A 19,953-nucleotide genomic window follows, 5' to 3' on the forward strand; every position below is an offset into this window, starting at 1 on the left:
GAATGCACTCATTCATGTCACATGTAGAATGCACTCATTTCACTCAGAATCAATGTTCCTTGTCAAAAGTTTGCTTTATGCGCTGAAAAGGCGTTCGGAACAAGCTGAATGCGCTCCTGCTGTCGCAAAGCTGTTTTCATGCACTCAGTGACACAAAGTGTGTTGTCCCACTCTGCACAAGTGCATATCACATTACTATGTTGAAAAATCATTTCAGACGTGCTTTTACAGTTAAAATGACCAATATGATGAAAATTTCTTAAAAGCTCGAAAACATAAAAATCCATGCTTAGAAATTGTTTCATGTCACATATGCTCGAATGCACTCATTTCACCCAAAATCAATGTTCCTTGTCAAACGTTTGCTTTATGCGCTGAAAAGGCGATAGGAACAGGCTGTGAAGGCGCACCTGCTTTAGGAAAGCTGTTTTCATGCACTCAGTGACAGAAATTGTGATTTCCCACTCTGAACAAGTGCATATCACAGTACTATGTTGAAAACTCGTTTCAGACGTGCTTTTACAGTTAAAATGACCAATATGATGAAAATGTGTTAAAGGCTCGAAAACATGAAAATCCATGCTTAGAAATTGTTTCATTTCACATATGCTCGAATGCACTCATTTCACTCAAAATCAATGTTCCTTGTCAAACGTTTGCTTTATGCTCTGAAAAGGGGTTAGGAACAGGCTGAAGGCGCTCCTGCCGTAGGAAAGCTGTTTTCATGCACTCAGTGGTTTTTCCCACTCTGAACAAGTGAATATCACAGTCACATGTAGAATGCACTCATTCATGTCGCATGTAGAATGCCCTCATTTCACTCAAAATCAATGTTCCTTGAAAATGTGTTAAACGCTCGAAAACATGAAAATCCATGCTTAGAAATTGTTTCATTTCACATATGCTCGAATGCACTCATTTCACTCAAAATCACTGTTCCTTGTCAAACGTTTGCTTTATGCTCTGAAAAGGGGTTAGGAACAGGCTGAAGGCGCTCCTGCTGTAGGAAAGCTGTTTTCATGCACTCAGTGGTTTTTCCCACTCTGAACAAGTGAATATCACAGTCACATGTAGAATGCACTCATTCATGTCGCATGTAGAATGCCCTCATTTCACTCAAAATCAATGTTCCTTGAAAATGTGTTAAACGCTCGAAAACATGAAAATCCATGCTTTGAAAATATTTCATGTCACATATGCTCGAATGCACTCATTTCACTCAAAATCAATGTTCCTTGTCAAACGTTTGCTTTATGCGCTGAAAAGGCGTTAGGAACAGGCTGAAGGTGCTCCTGCTGTAGGAAAGCTGTTTTCATGCACTCAGTAACACAAAGTGTGTTTTCCCACTCTGGACAAGTGCTTGTCACAGTCACATGTCGAATGCACTCATTCATGTCAAATTCATGTCACATGTAGAATGCACTCACACATCACATTACATTATCTCTAGCCGCTTCATCCTTCTACAGGGTCGCAGGCAAGCTGGAGCCTATCCCAGCTGACGACGGGCGAAAGGCGGGGTACACCCTGGACAAGTCGCCAGGTCATCACAGGGCTGACACATAGACACAGACAACCATTCACACCTACGGTCAATTTAGAGTCACCAGTTAACCTAACCTGCATGTCTTTGGACTGTGGGGGAAACCGGAGCACCCGGAGGAAACCCACGCGGACACGGGGAGAACATGCAAACTCCACACAGAAAGGCCCTCGCCGGCCCCGGGGCTCGAACCCAGGACCTTCTTGCTGTGAGGCGACAGCGCTAACCACTACACCACCGAGAATGCACTCATTCACTCAAAATCAGTGTTCCTGGTCAAAAGTTTGCTTTATGCGCTGAAAAATCATTAGGAACAGGCTGAAGGCGCTCCTGCTGAAGGAAAGCTGTTTTCATGCACTCAGTGGCACAAAATGTGTTTTCCCACTCTGAACAAGTGCATATCACAGTCACATGTAGAATGCACTCATTCATGTCACATGTAGAATGCACTCATTTCACTCAGAATCAATGTTCCTTGTCAAACGTTTGCTTTATGCGCTGAAAAGGCGTTAGGAACAGGCTGAAGGCGCTCCTGCTGTAGGAAAGCCGTTTTCATGCACTCAGTGACACAAAGTGTGTTTTCCCACTCTGAACAAGTGCATATCGCAGTACTATGTTGAAAACTCGTTTCAGACGTGCTTTTACAGTTAAAATGACCAATATGATGAAAATGTGTTAAAAGCTCGAAAACATGAAAATCCATGCTTAGAAATTGTTTCATGTCACATATGCTCGAATGCACGCATTTCACGCAAAATCATTGTTCCTTGTCAAACGTTTGCTTTATGCGCAGAAAAGGCGTTAGTAACAGGCTGAAGGCGCTCCTGCTGTAGGAAAGCTGTTTTCATGCACTCAGTAACACAAAGTGTGTTTTCCCACTCTGAACAAGTGCATATCACAGTCACATGTAGAATGCACTCATTCATGTCACATGTAGAATGCACTCATTTCACTCAGAATCAATGTTCCTTGTCAAAAGTTTGCTTTATGCGCTGAAAAGGCGTTCGGAACAAGCTGAATGCGCTCCTGCTGTAGCAAAGCTGTTTTCATGCACTCAGTGACACAAAGTGTGTTGTCCCACTCTGCACAAGTGCATATCACATTACTATGTTGAAAAATCATTTCAGCCGTGCTTTTACAGTTAAAATGACCAATATGATGAAAATTTCTTAAAAGCTCGAAAACAAAAAAATCCATGCTTAGAAATTGTTTCATGTCACATATGCTCGAATGCACTCATTTCACCCAAAATCAATGTTCCTTGTCAAACGTTTGCTTTATGCGCTGAAAAGGCGTTAGGAACAGGCTGTGAAGGCGCACCTGCTTTAGCAAAGCTGTTTTCATGCACTCAGTGACACAAATTGTGATTTCCCACTCTGAACGAGTGCATATCACAGTACTATGTTGAAAACTCGTTTCAGACGTGCTTTTACAGTTAAAATGACCAATATGATGAAAATGTGTTAAAGGCTCGAAAGCATGAAAATCCATGCTTAGAAATTGTTTCATTTCACATATGCTCGAATGCACTCATTTCACTCAAAATCAATGTTCCTTGTCAAACGTTTGCTTTATGCTCTGAAAAGGGGTTAGGAACAGGCTGAAGGCGCTCCTGCTGTAGGAAAGCTGTTTTCATGCACTCAGTGGTTTTTCCCACTCTGAACAAGTGAATATCACAGTCACATGTAGAATGCACTCATTCATGTCGCATGTAGAATGCCCTCATTTCACTCAAAATCAATGTTCCTTGAAAATGTGTTAAAGGCTCGAAAACATGAAAATCCATGCTTAGAAATTGTTTCATGTCACATATGCTCGAATGCACGCATTTCACGCAAAATCATTGTTCCTTGTCAAACGTTTGCTTTATGCGCAGAAAAGGCGTTAGTAACAGGCTGAAGGCGCTCCTGCTGTAGGAAAGCTGTTTTCATGCACTCAGTAACACAAAGTGTGTTTTCCCACTCTGAACAAGTGCATATCACAGTCACATGTAGAATGCACTCATTCATGTCAGATGTAGAATGCACTCATTTCACTCAGAATCAATGTTCCTTGTCAAAAGTTTGCTTTATGCGCTGAAAAGGCGTTCGGAACAAGCTGAATGCGCTCCTGCTGTAGCAAAGCTGTTTTCATGCACTCAGTGACACAAAGTGTGTTGTCCCACTCTGCACAAGTGCATATCACATTACTATGTTGAAAAATCATTTCAGCCGTGCTTTTACAGTTAAAATGACCAATATGATGAAAATTTCTTAAAAGCTCGAAAACATAAAAATCCATGCTTAGAAATTGTTTCATGTCACATATGCTCGAATGCACTCATTTCACCCAAAATCAATGTTCCTTGTCAAACGTTTGCTTTATGCGCTGAAAAGGCGTTAGGAACAGGCTGTGAAGGCGCACCTGCTTTAGGAAAGCTGTTTTCATGCACTCAGTGACACAAATTGTGATTTCCCACTCTGAACGAGTGCATATCACAGTACTATGTTGAAAACTCGTTTCAGACGTGCTTTTACAGTTAAAATGACCAATATGATGAAAATGTGTTAAAGGCTCGAAAACATGAAAATCCATGCTTAGAAATTGTTTCATTTCACATATGCTCGAATGCACTCATTTCACTCAAAATCAATGTTCCTTGTCAAACGTTTGCTTTATGCTCTGAAAAGGGGTTAGGAACAGGCTGAAGGCGCTCCTGCCGTAGGAAAGCTGTTTTCATGCACTCAGTGGTTTTTCCCACTCTGAACAAGTGAATATCACAGTCACATGTAGAATGCACTCATTCATGTCGCATGTAGAATGCCCTCATTTCACTCAAAATCAATGTTCCTTGAAAATGTGTTAAACGCTCGAAAACATGAAAATCCATGCTTAGAAATTGTTTCATGTCACATATGCTCGAATGCACGCATTTCACGCAAAATCATTGTTCCTTGTCAAACGTTTGCTTTATGCGCAGAAAAGGCGTTAGTAACAGGCTGAAGGCGGTCCTGCTGTAGGAAAGCTGTTTTCATGCACTCAGTAACACAAAGTGTGTTTTCCCACTCTGAACAAGTGCATATCACAGTCACATGTAGAATGCACTCATTCATGTCACATGTAGAATGCACTCATTTCACTCAGAATCAATGTTCCTTGTCAAAAGTTTGCTTTATGCGCTGCAAAGGCGTTCGGAACAAGCTGAATGCGCTCCTGCTGTAGCAAAGCTGTTTTCATGCACTCAGTGACACAAAGTGTGTTGTCCCACTCTGCACAAGTGCATATCACATTACTATGTTGAAAAATCATTTCAGACGTGCTTTTACAGTTAAAATGACCAATATGATGAAAATTTCTTAAAAGCTCGAAAACATAAAAATCCATGCTTAGAAATTGTTTCATGTCACATATGCTCGAATGCACTCATTTCACCCAAAATCAATGTTCCTTGTCAAACGTTTGCTTTATGCGCTGAAAAGGCGTTAGGAACAGGCTGTGAAGGCGCACCTGCTTTAGCAAAGCTGTTTTCATGCACTCAGTGACACAAATTGTGATTTCCCACTCTGAACGAGTGCATATCACAGTACTATGTTGAAAACTCGTTTCAGACGTGCTTTTACAGTTAAAATGACCAATATGATGAAAATGTGTTAAAGGCTCGAAAACATGAAAATCCATGCTTAGAAATTGTTTCATTTCACATATGCTCGAATGCACTCATTTCACTCAAAATCAATGTTCCTTGTCAAACGTTTGCTTTATGCTCTGAAAAGGGGTTAGGAACAGGCTGAAGGCGCTCCTGCTGTAGGAAAGCTGTTTTCATGCACTCAGTGGTTTTTCCCACTCTGAACAAGTGAATATCACAGTCACATGTAGAATGCACTCATTCATGTCGCATGTAGAATGCCCTCATTTCACTCAAAATCAATGTTCCTTGAAAATGTGTTAAAGGCTCGAAAACATGAAAATCCATGCTTAGAAAATGTTTCATGTCACATATGCTCGAATGCACGCATTTCACGCAAAATCATTGTTCCTTGTCAAACGTTTGCTTTATGCGCAGAAAAGGCGTTAGTAACAGGCTGAAGGCGCTCCTGCTGTAGGAAAGCTGTTTTCATGCACTCAGTAACACAAAGTGTGTTTTCCCACTCTGAACAAGTGCATATCACAGTCACATGTAGAATGCACTCATTCATGTCAGATGTAGAATGCACTCATTTCACTCAGAATCAATGTTCCTTGTCAAAAGTTTGCTTTATGCGCTGAAAAGGCGTTCGGAACAAGCTGAATGCGCTCCTGCTGTAGCAAAGCTGTTTTCATGCACTCAGTGACACAAAGTGTGTTGTCCCACTCTGCACAAGTGCATATCACATTACTATGTTGAAAAATCATTTCAGCCGTGCTTTTACAGTTAAAATGACCAATATGATGAAAATTTCTTAAAAGCTCGAAAACATAAAAATCCATGCTTAGAAATTGTTTCATGTCACATATGCTCGAATGCACTCATTTCACCCAAAATCAATGTTCCTTGTCAAACGTTTGCTTTATGCGCTGAAAAGGCGTTAGGAACAGGCTGTGAAGGCGCACCTGCTTTAGGAAAGCTGTTTTCATGCACTCAGTGACACAAATTGTGATTTCCCACTCTGAACGAGTGCATATCACAGTACTATGTTGAAAACTCGTTTCAGACGTGCTTTTACAGTTAAAATGACCAATATGATGAAAATGTGTTAAAGGCTCGAAAACATGAAAATCCATGCTTAGAAATTATTTCATTTCACATATGCTCGAATGCACTCATTTCACTCAAAATCAATGTTCCTTGTCAAACGTTTGCTTTATGCTCTGAAAAGGGGTTAGGAACAGGCTGAAGGCGCTCCTGCCGTAGGAAAGCTGTTTTCATGCACTCAGTGGTTTTTCCCACTCTGAACAAGTGAATATCACAGTCACATGTAGAATGCACTCATTCATGTCGCATGTAGAATGCCCTCATTTCACTCAAAATCAATGTTCCTTGAAAATGTGTTAAACGCTCGAAAACATGAAAATCCATGCTTAGAAATTGTTTCATGTCACCTATGCTCGAATGCACGCATTTCACGCAAAATCATTGTTCCTTGTCAAACGTTTGCTTTATGCGCAGAAAAGGCGTTAGTAACAGGCTGAAGGCGCTCCTGCTGTAGGAAAGCTGTTTTCATGCACTCAGTAACACAAAGTGTGTTTTCCCACTCTGAACAAGTGCATATCACAGTCACATGTAGAATGCACTCATTCATGTCACATGTAGAATGCACTCATTTCACTCAGAATCAATGTTCCTTGTCAAAAGTTTGCTTTATGCGCTGCAAAGGCGTTCGGAACAAGCTGAATGCGCTCCTGCTGTAGCAAAGCTGTTTTCATGCACTCAGTGACACAAAGTGTGTTGTCCCACTCTGCACAAGTGCATATCACATTACTATGTTGAAAAATCATTTCAGATGTGCTTTTACAGTTAAAATGACCAATATGATGAAAATTTCTTAAAAGCTCGAAAACATAAAAATCCATGCTTAGAAATTGTTTCATGTCACATATGCTCGAATGCACTCATTTCACCCAAAATCAATGTTCCTTGTCAAACGTTTGCTTTATGCGCTGAAAAGGCGATAGGAACAGGCTGTGAAGGCGCACCTGCTTTAGGAAAGCTGTTTTCATGCACTCAGTGACAGAAATTGTGATTTCCCACTCTGAACAAGTGCATATCACAGTACTATGTTGAAAACTCGTTTCAGACGTGCTTTTACAGTTAAAATGACCAATATGATGAAAATGTGTTAAAGGCTCGAAAACATGAAAATCCATGCTTAGAAATTGTTTCATTTCACATATGCTCGAATGCACTCATTTCACTCAAAATCAATGTTCCTTGTCAAACGTTTGCTTTATGCTCTGAAAAGGGGTTAGGAACAGGCTGAAGGCGCTCCTGCCGTAGGAAAGCTGTTTTCATGCACTCAGTGGTTTTTCCCACTCTGAACAAGTGAATATCACAGTCACATGTAGAATGCACTCATTCATGTCGCATGTAGAATGCCCTCATTTCACTCAAAATCAATGTTCCTTGAAAATGTGTTAAACGCTCGAAAACATGAAAATCCATGCTTAGAAATTGTTTCATGTCACATATGCTCGAATGCACTCATTTCACTCAAAATCAATGTTCCTTGTCAAACGTTTGCTTTATGCTCTGAAAAGGGGTTAGGAACAGGCTGAAGGCGCTCCTGCTGTAGGAAAGCTGTTTTCATGCACTCAGTGGTTTTTCCCACTCTGAACAAGTGAATATCACAGTCACTTGTAGAATGCACTCATTCATGTCGCATGTAGAATGCCCTCATTTCACTCAAAATCAATGTTCCTTGAAAATGTGTTAAACGCTCGAAAACATGAAAATCCATGCTTTGAAAATATTTCATGTCACATATGCTCGAATGCACTCATTTCACTCAAAATCAATGTTCCTTGTCAAACGTTTGCTTTATGCGCTGAAAAGGCGTTAGGAACAGGCTGAAGGTGCTCCTGCTGTAGGAAAGCTGTTTTCATGCACTCAGTAACACAAAGTGTGTTTTCCCACTCTGGACAAGTGCATGTCACAGTCACATGTCGAATGCACTCATTCATGTCAAATTCATGTCACATGTAGAATGCACTCACACATCACATTACATTATCTCTAGCCGCTTCATCCTTCTACAGGGTCGCAGGCAAGCTGGAGCCTATCCCAGCTGACGACGGGCGAAAGGCGGGGTACACCCTGGACAAGTCGCCAGGTCATCACAGGGCTGACACATAGACACAGACAACCATTCACACCTACGGTCAATTTAGAGTCACCAGTTAACCTAACCTGCATGTCTTTGGACTGTGGGGGAAACCGGAGCACCCGGAGGAAACCCATGCGGACACGGGGAGAACATGCAAACTCCACACAGAAAGGCCCTCGCCGGCCCCGGGGCTCGAACCCAGGACCATCTTGCTGTGAGGCGACAGCGCTAACCACTACACCACCGAGAATGCACTCATTCACTCAAAATCAGTGTTCCTGGTCAAAAGTTTGCTTTATGCGCTGAAAAATCATTAGGAACAGGCTGAAGGCGCTCCTGCTGAAGGAAAGCTGTTTTCATGCACTCAGTGGCACAAAATGTGTTTTCCCACTCTGAACAAGTGCATATCACAGTCACATGTAGAATGCACTCATTCATGTCACATGTAGAATGCACTCATTTCACTCAGAATCAATGTTCCTTGTCAAACGTTTGCTTTATGCGCTGAAAAGGCGTTAGGAACAGGCTGAAGGCGCTCCTGCTGTAGGAAAGCCGTTTTCATGCACTCAGTGACACAAAGTGTGTTTTCCCACTCTGAACAAGTGCATATCGCAGTACTATGTTGAAAACTCGTTTCAGACGTGCTTTTACAGTTAAAATGACCAATATGATGAAAATGTGTTAAAAGCTCGAAAACATGAAAATCCATGCTTAGAAATTGTTTCATGTCACATATGCTCGAATGCACGCATTTCACGCAAAATCATTGTTCCTTGTCAAACGTTTGCTTTATGCGCAGAAAAGGCGTTAGTAACAGGCTGAAGGCGCTCCTGCTGTAGGAAAGCTGTTTTCATGCACTCAGTAACACAAAGTGTGTTTTCCCACTCTGAACAAGTGCATATCACAGTCACATGTAGAATGCACTCATTCATGTCACATGTAGAATGCACTCATTTCACTCAGAATCAATGTTCCTTGTCAAAAGTTTGCTTTATGCGCTGAAAAGGCGTTCGGAACAAGCTGAATGCGCTCCTGCTGTAGCAAAGCTGTTTTCATGCACTCAGTGACACAAAGTGTGTTGTCCCACTCTGCACAAGTGCATATCACATTACTATGTTGAAAAATCATTTCAGCCGTGCTTTTACAGTTAAAATGACCAATATGATGAAAATTTCTTAAAAGCTCGAAAACAAAAAAATCCCTGCTTAGAAATTGTTTCATGTCACATATGCTCGAATGCACTCATTTCACCCAAAATCAATGTTCCTTGTCAAACGTTTGCTTTATGCGCTGAAAAGGCGTTAGGAACAGGCTGTGAAGGCGCACCTGCTTTAGGAAAGCTGTTTTCATGCACTCAGTGACACAAATTGTGATTTCCCACTCTGAACGAGTGCATATCACAGTACTATGTTGAAAACTCGTTTCAGACGTGCTTTTACAGTTAAAATGACCAATATGATGAAAATGTGTTAAAGGCTCGAAAACATGAAAATCCATGCTTAGAAATTGTTTCATTTCACATATGCTCGAATGCACTCATTTCACTCAAAATCAATGTTCCTTGTCAAACGTTTGCTTTATGCTCTGAAAAGGGGTTAGGAACAGGCTGAAGGCGCTCCTGCTGTAGGAAAGCTGTTTTCATGCACTCAGTGGTTTTTCCCACTCTGAACAAGTGAATATCACAGTCACATGTAGAATGCACTCATTCATGTCGCATGTAGAATGCCCTCATTTCACTCAAAATCAATGTTCCTTGAAAATGTGTTAAAGGCTCGAAAACATGAAAATCCATGCTTAGAAATTGTTTCATGTCACATATGCTCGAATGCACGCATTTCACGCAAAATCATTGTTCCTTGTCAAACGTTTGCTTTATGCGCAGAAAAGGCGTTAGTAACAGGCTGAAGGCGCTCCTGCTGTAGGAAAGCTGTTTTCATGCACTCAGTAACACAAAGTGTGTTTTCCCACTCTGAACAAGTGCATATCACAGTCACATGTAGAATGCACTCATTCATGTCACATGTAGAATGCACTCATTTCACTCAGAATCAATGTTCCTTGTCAAAAGTTTGCTTTATGCGCTGAAAAGGCGTTCGGAACAAGCTGAATGCGCTCCTGCTGTAGCAAAGCTGTTTTCATGCACTCAGTGACACAAAGTGTGTTGTCCCACTCTGCACAAGTGCATATCACATTACTATGTTGAAAAATCATTTCAGCCGTGCTTTTACAGTTAAAATGACCAATATGATGAAAATTTCTTAAAAGCTCGAAAACATAAAAATCCATGCTTAGAAATTGTTTCATGTCACATATGCTCGAATGCACTCATTTCACCCAAAATCAATGTTCCTTGTCAAACGTTTGCTTTATGCGCTGAAAAGGCGTTAGGAACAGGCTGTGAAGGCGCACCTGCTTTAGGAAAGCTGTTTTCATGCACTCAGTGACACAAATTGTGATTTCCCACTCTGAACGAGTGCATATCACAGTACTATGTTGAAAACTCGTTTCAGACGTGCTTTTACAGTTAAAATGACCAATATGATGAAAATGTGTTAAAGGCTCGAAAACATGAAAATCCATGCTTAGAAATTGTTTCATTTCACATATGCTCGAATGCACTCATTTCACTCAAAATCAATGTTCCTTGTCAAACGTTTGCTTTATGCTCTGAAAAGGGGTTAGGAACAGGCTGAAGGCGCTCCTGCTGTAGGAAAGCTGTTTTCATGCACTCAGTGGTTTTTCCCACTCTGAACAAGTGAATATCACAGTCACATGTAGAATGCACTCATTCATGTCGCATGTAGAATGCCCTCATTTCACTCAAAATCAATGTTCCTTGAAAATGTGTTAAACGCTCGAAAACATGAAAATCCATGCTTAGAAATTGTTTCATGTCACATATGCTCGAATGCACGCATTTCACGCAAAATCATTGTTCCTTGTCAAACGTTTGCTTTATGCGCAGAAAACGTGTTAGTAACAGGCTGAAGGCGCTCCTGCTGTAGGAAAGCTGTTTTCATGCACTCAGTAACACAAAGTGTGTTTTCCCACTCTGAACAAGTGCATATCACAGTCACATGTAGAATGCACTCATTCATGTCACATGTAGAATGCACTCATTTCACTCAGAATCAATGTTCCTTGTCAAAAGTTTGCTTTATGCGCTGAAAAGGCGTTTGGAACAAGCTGAATGCGCTCCTGCTGTAGCAAAGCTGTTTTCATGCACTCAGTGACACAAAGTGTGTTGTCCCACTCTGCACAAGTGCATATCACATTACTATGTTGAAAAATCATTTCAGCCGTGCTTTTACAGTTAAAATGACCAATATGATGAAAATTTCTTAAAAGCTCGTAAACATAAAAATCCATGCTTAGAAATTGTTTCATGTCACATATGCTCGAATGCACTCATTTCACCCAAAATCAATGTTCCTTGTCAAACGTTTGCTTTATGCGCTGAAAAGGCGTTAGGAACAGGCTGTGAAGGCGCACCTGCTTTAGGAAAGCTGTTTTCATGCACTCAGTGACACAAATTGTGATTTCCCACTCTGAACGAGTGCATATCACAGTACTATGTTGAAAACTCGTTTCAGACGTGCTTTTACAGTTAAAATGACCAATATGATGAAAATGTGTTAAAGGCTCGAAAACATGAAAATCCATGCTTAGAAATTGTTTCATTTCACATATGCTCGAATGCACTCATTTCACTCAAAATCAATGTTCCTTGTCAAACGTTTGCTTTATGCTCTGAAAAGGGGTTAGGAACAGGCTGAAGGCGCTCCTGCCGTAGGAAAGCTGTTTTCATGCACTCAGTGGTTTTTCCCACTCTGAACAAGTGAATATCACAGTCACATGTAGAATGCACTCATTCATGTCGCATGTAGAATGCCCTCATTTCACTCAAAATCAATGTTCCTTGAAAATGTGTTAAACGCTCGAAAACATGAAAATCCATGCTTAGAAATTGTTTCATGTCACATATGCTCGAATGCACGCATTTCACGCAAAATCATTGTTCCTTGTCAAACGTTTGCTTTATGCGCAGAAAAGGCGTTAGTAACAGGCTGAAGGCGCTCCTGCTGTAGGAAAGCTGTTTTCATGCACTCAGTAACACAAAGTGTGTTTTCCCACTCTGAACAAGTGCATATCACAGTCACATGTAGAATGCACTCATTCATGTCACATGTAGAATGCACTCATTTCACTCAGAATCAATGTTCCTTGTCAAAAGTTTGCTTTATGCGCTGAAAAGGCGTTCGGAACAAGCTGAATGCGCTCCTGCTGTAGCAAAGCTGTTTTCATGCACTCAGTGACACAACGTGTGTTGTCCCACTCTGCACAAGTGCATATCACATTACTATGTTGAAAAATCATTTCAGACGTGCTTTTACAGTTAAAATGACCAATATGATGAAAATTTCTTAAAAGCTCGAAAACATAAAAATCCATGCTTAGAAATTGTTTCATGTCACATATGCTCGAATGCACTCATTTCACCCAAAATCAATGTTCCTTGTCAAACGTTTGCTTTATGCGCTGAAAAGGCGATAGGAACAGGATGTGAAGGCGCACCTGCTTTAGGAAAGCTGTTTTCATGCACTCAGTGACAGAAATTGTGATTTCCCACTCTGAACAAGTGCATATCACAGTACTATGTTGAAAACTCGTTTCAGACGTGCTTTTACAGTTAAAATGACCAATATGATGAAAATGTGTTAAAGGCTCGAAAACATGAAAATCCATGCTTAGAAATTGTTTCATTTCACATATGCTCGAATGCACTCATTTCACTCAAAATCAATGTTCCTTGTCAAACGTTTGCTTTATGCTCTGAAAAGGGGTTAGGAACAGGCTGAAGGCGCTCCTGCCGTAGGAAAGCTGTTTTCATGCACTCAGTGGTTTTTCCCACTCTGAACAAGTGAATATCACAGTCACATGTAGAATGCACTCATTCATGTCGCATGTAGAATGCCCTCATTTCACTCAAAATCAATGTTCCTTGAAAATGTGTTAAACGCTCGAAAACATGAAAATCCATGCTTAGAAATTGTTTCATTTCACATATGCTCGAATGCACTCATTTCACTCAAAATCAATGTTCCTTGTCAAACGTTTGCTTTATGCTCTGAAAAGGGGTTAGGAACAGGCTGAAGGCGCTCCTGCTGTAGGAAAGCTGTTTTCATGCACTCAGTGGTTTTTCCCACTCTGAACAAGTGAATATCACAGTCACATGTAGAATGCACTCATTCATGTCGCATGTAGAATGCCCTCATTTCACTCAAAATCAATGTTCCTTGAAAATGTGTTAAACGCTCGAAAACATGAAAATCCATGCTTAGAAATTGTTTCATTTCACATATGCTCGAATGCACTCATTTCACTCAAAATCAATGTTCCTTGTCAAACGTTTGCTTTATGCTCTGAAAAGGGGTTAGGAACAGGCTGAAGGCGCTCCTGCTGTAGGAAAGCTGTTTTCATGCACTCAGTGGTTTTTCCCACTCTGAACAAGTGAATATCACAGTCACTTGTAGAATGCACTCATTCATGTCGCATGTAGAATGCCCTCATTTCACTCAAAATCAATGTTCCTTGAAAATGTGTTAAACGCTCGAAAACATGAAAATCCATGCTTTGAAAATATTTCATGTCACATATGCTCGAATGCACTCATTTCACTCAAAATCAATGTTCCTTGTCAAACGTTTGCTTTATGCGCTGAAAAGGCGTTAGGAACAGGCTGAAGGTGCTCCTGCTGTAGGAAAGCTGTTTTCATGCACTCAGTAACACAAAGTGTGTTTTCCCACTCTGAACAAGTGCATATCACAGTCACATGTAGAATGCACTCATTCATGTCACATGTAGAATGCACTCATTTCACTCAGAATCAATGTTCCTTGTCAAAAGTTTGCTTTATGCGTTGAAAAGGCGTTCGGAACAAGCTGAATGCGCTCCTGCTGTAGCAAAGCTGTTTTCATGCACTCAGTGACACAAAGTGTGTTGTCCCACTCTGCACAAGTGCATATCACATTACTATGTTGAAAAATCATTTCAGCCGTGCTTTTACAGTTAAAATGACCAATATGATGAAAATTTCTTAAAAGCTCGAAAACATAAAAATCCATGCTTAGAAATTGTTTCATGTCACATATGCTCGAATGCACTCATTTCACCCAAAATCAATGTTCCTTGTCAAACGTTTGCTTTATGCGCTGAAAAGGCGTTAGGAACAGGCTGTGAAGGCGCACCTGCTTTAGGAAAGCTGTTTTCATGCACTCACTGACAGAAATTGTGATTTCCCACTCTGAACAAGTGCATATCACAGTACTATGTTGAAAACTCGTTTCAGACGTGCTTTTACAGTGAAAATGACCAATATGATGAAAATGTGTTAAAGGCTCGAAAACATGAAAATCCATGCTTAGAAATTGTTTCATTTCACATATGCTCGAATGCACTCATTTCACTCAAAATCAATGTTCCTTGTCAAACGTTTGCTTTATGCTCTGAAAAGGGGTTAGGAACAGGCTGAAGGCGCTCCTGCCGTAGGAAAGCTGTTTTCATGCACTCAGTGGTTTTTCCCACTCTGAACAAGTGAATATCACAGTCACATGTAGAATGCACTCATTCATGTCGCATGTAGAATGCCCTCATTTCACTCAAAATCAATGTTCCTTGAAAATGTGTTAAACGCTCGAAAACATGAAAATCCATGCTTAGAAATTGTTTCATGTCACATATGCTCGAATGCACTCATTTCACTCAAAATCAATGTTCCTTGTCAAACGTTTGCTTTATGCTCTGAAAAGGGGTTAGGAACAGGCTGAAGGCGCTCCTGCTGTAGGAAAGCTGTTTTCATGCACTCAGTGGTTTTTCCCACTCTGAACAAGTGAATATCACAGTCACTTGTAGAATGCACTCATTCATGTCGCATGTAGAATGCCCTCATTTCACTCAAAATCAATGTTCCTTGAAAATGTGTTAAACGCTCGAAAACATGAAAATCCATGCTTTGAAAATATTTCATGTCACATATGCTCGAATGCACTCATTTCACTCAAAATCAATGTTCCTTGTCAAACGTTTGCTTTATGCGCTGAAAAGGCGTTAGGAACAGGCTGAAGGTGCTCCTGCTGTAGGAAAGCTGTTTTCATGCACTCAGTAACACAAAGTGTGTTTTCCCACTCTGGACAAGTGCTTGTCACAGTCACATGTCGAATGCACTCATTCATGTCAAATTCATGTCACATGTAGAATGCACTCACACATCACATTACATTATCTCTAGCCGCTTCATCCTTCTACAGGGTCGCAGGCAAGCTGGAGCCTATCCCAGCTGACGACGGGCGAAAGGCGGGGTACACCCTGGACAAGTCGCCAGGTCATCACAGGGCTGACACATAGACACAGACAACCATTCACACCTACGGTCAATTTAGAGTCACCAGTTAACCTAACCTGCATGTCTTTGGACTGTGGGGGAAACCGGAGCACCCGGAGGAAACCCACGCGGACACGGGGAGAACATGCAAACTCCACACAGAAAGGCCCTCGCCGGCCCCGGGGCTCGAACCCAGGACCTTCTTGCTGTGAGGCGACAGCGCTAACCACTACACCACCGAGAATGCACTCATTCACTCAAAATCAGTGTTCCTGGTCAAAAGTTTGCTTTATGCGCTGAAAAATCATTAGGAACAGGCTGAAGGCGCTCCTGCTGAAGGAAAGCTGTTTTCATGCACTCAGTGGCACAAAATGTGTTTTCCCACTCTGAACAAGTGCATATCACAGTCACATGTAGAATGCACTCATTCATGTCACATGTAGAATGCACTCATTTCACTCAGAATCAATGTTCCTTGTCAAACGTTTGCTTTATGCGCTGAAAAGGCGTTAGGAACAGGCTGAAGGCGCTCCTGCTGTAGGAAAGCCGTTTTCATGCACTCAGTGACACAAAGTGTGTTTTCCCACTCTGAACAAGTGCATATCGCAGTACTATGTTGAAAACTCGTTTCAGACGTGCTTTTACAGTTAAAATGACCAATATGATGAAAATGTGTTAAAAGCTCGAAAACATGAAAATCCATGCTTAGAAATTGTTTCATGTCACATATGCTCGAATGCACGCATTTCACGCAAAATCATTGTTCCTTGTCAAACGTTTGCTTTATGCGCAGAAAAGGCGTTAGTAACAGGCTGAAGGCGCTCCTGCTGTAGGAAAGCTGTTTTCATGCACTCAGTAACACAAAGTGTGTTTTCCCACTCTGAACAAGTGCATATCACAGTCACATGTAGAATGCACTCATTCATGTCACATGTAGAATGCACTCATTTCACTCAGAATCAATGTTCCTTGTCAAAAGTTTGCTTTATGCGCTGAAAAGGCGTTCGGAACAAGCTGAATGCGCTCCTGCTGTAGCAAAGCTGTTTTCATGCATTCAGTGACACAAAGTGTGTTGTCCCACTCTGCACAAGTGCATATCACATTACTATGTTGAAAAATCATTTCAGCCGTGCTTTTACAGTTAAAATGACCAATATGATGAAAATTTCTTAAAAGCTCGAAAACATAAAAATCCATGCTTAGAAATTGTTTCATGTCACATATGCTCGAATGCACTCATTTCACCCAAAATCAATGTTCCTTGTCAAACGTTTGCTTTATGCGCTGAAAAGGCGTTAGGAACAGGCTGTGAAGGCGCACCTGCTTTAGGAAAGCTGTTTTCATGCACTCAGTGACAGAAATTGTGATTTCCCACTCTGAACAAGTGCATATCACAGTACTATGTTGAAAACTCGTTTCAGACGTGCTTTTACAGTTAAAATGACCAATATGATGAAAATGTGTTAAAGGCTCGAAAACATGAAAATCCATGCTTAGAAATTGTTTCATTTCACATATGCTCGAATGCACTCATTTCACTCAAAATCAATGTTCCTTGTCAAACGTTTGCTTTATGCTCTGAAAAGGGGTTAGGAACAGGCTGAAGGCGCTCCTGCCGTAGGAAAGCTGTTTTCATGCACTCAGTGGTTTTTCCCACTCTGAACAAGTGAATATCACAGTCACATGTAGAATGCACTCATTCATGTCGCATGTAGAATGCCCTCATTTCACTCAAAATCAATGTTCCTTGAAAATGTGTTAAACGCTCGAAAACATGAAAATCCATGCTTAGAAATTGTTTCATGTCACATATGCTCGAATGCACTCATTTCACTCAAAATCAATGTTCCTTGTCAAACGTTTGCTTTATGCTCTGAAAAGGGGTTAGGAACAGGCTGAAGGCGCTCCTGCTGTAGGAAAGCTGTTTTCATGCACTCAGTGGTTTTTCCCACTCTGAACAAGTGAATATCACAGTCACTTGTAGAATGCACTCATTCATGTCGCATGTAGAATGCCCTCATTTCACTCAAAATCAATGTTCCTTGAAAATGTGTTAAACGCTCGAAAACATGAAAATCCATGCTTTGAAAATATTTCATGTCACATATGCTCGAATGCACTCATTTCACTCAAAATCAATGTTCCTTGTCAAACGTTTGCTTTATGCGCTGAAAAGGCGTTAACAACAGGCTGAAGGTGCTCCTGCTGTAGGAAAGCTGTTTTCATGCACTCAGTAACACAAAGTGTGTTTTCCCACTCTGAACAAGTGCATATCACAGTCACATGTAGAATGCACTCATTCATGTCACATGTAGAATGCACTCATTTCACTCAGAATCAATGTTCCTTGTCAAAAGTTTGCTTTATGCGCTGAAAAGGCGTTCGGAACAAGCTGAATGCGCTCCTGCTGTAGCAAAGCTGTTTTCATGCACTCAGTGACACAAAGTGTGTTGTCCCACTCTGCACAAGTGCATATCACATTACTATGTTGAAAAATCATTTCAGACGTGCTTTAACAGTTAAAATGACCAATATGATGAAAATTTCTTAAAAGCTCGAAAACATAAAAATCCATGCTTAGAAATTGTTTCATGTCACATATGCTCGAATGCACTCATTTCACCCAAAATCAATGTTCCTTGTCAAACGTTTGCTTTATGCGCTGAAAAGGCGTTAGGAACAGGCTGTGAAGGCGCACCTGCTTTAGGAAAGCTGTTTTCATGCACTCAGTGACACAAATTGTGATTTCCCACTCTGAACAAGTGCATATCACAGTACTATGTTGAAAACTCGTTTCAGACGTGCTTTTACAGTTAAAATGACCAATATGATGAAAATGTGTTAAAGGCTCGAAAACATGAAAATCCATGCTTAGAAATTGTTTCATTTCACATATGCTCGAATGCACTCATTTCACTCAAAATCACTGTTCCTTGTCAAACGTTTGCTTTATGCTCTGAAAAGGGGTTAGGAACAGGCTGAAGGCGCTCCTGCTGTAGGAAAGCTGTTTTCATGCACTCAGTGGTTTTTCCCACTCTGAACAAGTGAATATCACAGTCACATGTAGAATGCACTCATTCATGTCGCATGTAGAATGCCCTCATTTCACTCAAAATCAATGTTCCTTGAAAATGTGTTAAACGCTCGAAAACATGAAAATCCATGCTTTGAAAATATTTCATGTCACATATGCTCGAATGCACTCATTTCACTCAAAATCAATGTTCCTTGTCAAACGTTTGCTTTATGCGCTGAAAAGGCGTTAGGAACAGGCTGAAGGTGCTCCCGCTGTAGGAAAGCTGTTTTCATGCACTCAGTAACACAAAGTGTGTTTTCCCACTCTGGACAAGTGCATGTCACAGTCACATGTCGAATGCACTCATTCATGTCAAATTCATGTCACATGTAGAATGCACTCACACATCACATTACATTATCTCTAGCCGCTTCATCCTTCTACAGGGTCGCAGGCAAGCTGGAGCCTATCCCAGCTGACGACGGGCGAAAGGCGGGGTACACCCTGGACAAGTCGCCAGGTCATCACAGGGCTGACACATAGACACAGACAACCATTCACACCTACGGTCAATTTAGAGTCACCAGTTAACCTAACCTGCATGTCTTTGGACTGTGGGGGAAACCGGAGCACCCGGAGGAAACCCACGCGGACACGGGGAGAACATGCAAACTCCACACAGAAAGGCCCTCGCCGGCCCCGGGGCTCGAACCTTCTTGCTGTGAGGCAACAGCGCTAACCACTACACCACCGAGAATGCACTCATTCACTCAAAATCAGTGTTCCTGGTCAAAAGTTTGCTTTATGCGCTGAAAAATCATTAGGAACAGGCTGAAGGCGCTCCTGCTGAAGGAAAGCTGTTTTCATGCACTCAGTGGCACAAAATGTGTTTTCCCACTCTGAACAAGTGCATATCACAGTCACATGTAGAATGCACTCATTCATGTCACATGTAGAATGCACTCATTTCACTCAGAATCAATGTTCCTTGTCAAACGTTTGCTTTATGCGCTGAAAAGGCGTTAGGAACAGGCTGAAGGCGCTCCTGCTGTAGGAAAGCCGTTTTCATGCACTCAGTGACACAAAGTGTGTTTTCCCACTCTGAACAAGTGCATATCGCAGTACTATGTTGAAAACTCGTTTCAGACGTGCTTTTACAGTTAAAATGACCAATATGATGAAAATGTGTTAAAAGCTCGAAAACATGAAAATCCATGTGTGGCAGCGGGGGCGT

Source organism: Neoarius graeffei, chromosome 4 (assembly GCF_027579695.1).
Source record: "Neoarius graeffei isolate fNeoGra1 chromosome 4, fNeoGra1.pri, whole genome shotgun sequence".
Lineage (NCBI taxonomy): Eukaryota > Metazoa > Chordata > Actinopteri > Siluriformes > Ariidae > Neoarius > Neoarius graeffei.